Consider the following 1,893-nt stretch of genomic DNA (forward strand, 5'->3'; position numbering starts at 1 on the left):
CAATTCAGCCCCTTGCTCATGGCCTGACTTCATCTCTCGTCACTTTCTTCATCCTGTGTGCTGACTGAAATAAGAACTCTAGGGAAGAAACAATATCAATTAGACCAGGGGTCCTCAAACTACTGCCCGCGGGCCGGATACGGTCCCCCAGGGTCCTCAATTCGGCCCCCGATATTTACAAATCCCCCCACCAGGGGCTGGAGGGGAAAAACCAAGCAGCCGCAGATGAGTGCCTGCCCCTTCACCCGCGTGCTGGCCCCCTGGGTAAAAAGTTTGAGGACACCTGAATTAGGCTTTTATTAGCTCTCAGTTGAAGCTTTGGGTATAGCCTGAGCATTGCAGACCAACACTGACTTTCTGCATGTCCTAAGAAGATTGAAAAAAATGTTCCTGCTCCACAGAGATGCCAGCTGCTGATAAATCCTACTGGAATCAAAAAGAAACTCCTATTTAATCAATATGAGCTGAAGAAAATCAGCACTTCTCAGGGGACTGGGAACGCCTCACTATCCTGTGTTTTCGAGTGATGGGAGAAAAGAAAGATAATATGTAACAAATAACTGACTTTTATTTATATTTCAAGCCTTAAGAAAGCTAAAGTGCTAAACAGCATCAATATATCACTTCAATTCAGTACTCTCTTGTTTTAATGTTACACACTAAAACTGGCATACCATTAATTCAACAAAGGTAAACCCCCTGCACTTAACTGGTGTATCACAAAGAGCATTGCAAATCTAAATGTTTAATTATACTGTTTTGCTAGAAGAGCTGAGGAATACATACATAAAAACTGCACATGTATAAAATTGACAAATGCTGCTATCCAGTTTGGAAAAAGTAAAACACAGTAAGATGGAGGCAAGGTTTTTGAATTTTTAAGGGAGAAAAAAATGTTAGAGTAGCTGTCAGTTCCTGCTATAAAGGCAAGTTGAAACATTTGGGTTTTTTAACAAATAAAGATAAGCCTTTTTTTTTTTTTTTTAATAATAAGAATTAATAGTTCTGCTGTTGGACAGCTTCTCCAGTGCCCTGTGACTGCAACAGTCACTTCTACCAATGCAAAGCAGCTGTAAAACCACCACTGCCTTTGGCAAAAACACATCCTTGGGACTTTGGCGCAGAGATCCATTCTCTGTGCAGAGAACTTGCTCATGAAGAGCCACTCCCCTTCAACTCCTCCTGATTTGCTATGACTGTAACTACACAAAACATTTAACTACGTTAAAAAGATTGGGACTTCTAAATCTATCCAACTGAATTTTGAAATTTTGATCTTAGAAACACCGGTCACTTCTGAAATCTGACCACTGACAAAATGCTCCCTCCTCTTTTTTTTTTCTTTTGTTTTTTTGTGTTTTTTTTTAAAGACACTTCAATCTAACATTCACCATAGACTCGTCGTGTTCTGGTTGATCTAGTTACTGAAAACACTAGAATCAGCATGGTCACGGCCCAACAGAGGCCTCCAAGTGGCCTGCACCAGCAAGGCCATCGGTGTGGTTAGGTCTGCCAGCATTAGTGGGAAGTGGAGAGCTAAAACACATTTTGCATTGTCTGGATTTCTGTTGCTGCTTCTCTTCATTAATTCCTCGTTTCTATTGAAAATAATGGATTTGCAGTGGTAAGGTTTCTGGATTTGTTTCCAGCAATAAATCTTCATTTAAAATTATTAATTTGAACTATGGTGACATCAACATAAATCTCTGGGTGCCTTGACGGCCCATATATAATAAACATATTAATAAAATAATATAAAATATAATATTATTAAAAGCCCAGGTCTTCAAGAAACGAATCCATGAACACAGAGATCTCTTGAATGAATTCTTCAAGCAAACGCCTAAGAAACCGGACAGAGTCCCCGCCACAGCCGCCGAGCCAGCGAGCAGC

The sequence above is a fragment of the Falco naumanni genome, chromosome 5, assembly GCF_017639655.2.
Source record: "Falco naumanni isolate bFalNau1 chromosome 5, bFalNau1.pat, whole genome shotgun sequence".
NCBI lineage: Eukaryota > Metazoa > Chordata > Aves > Falconiformes > Falconidae > Falco > Falco naumanni.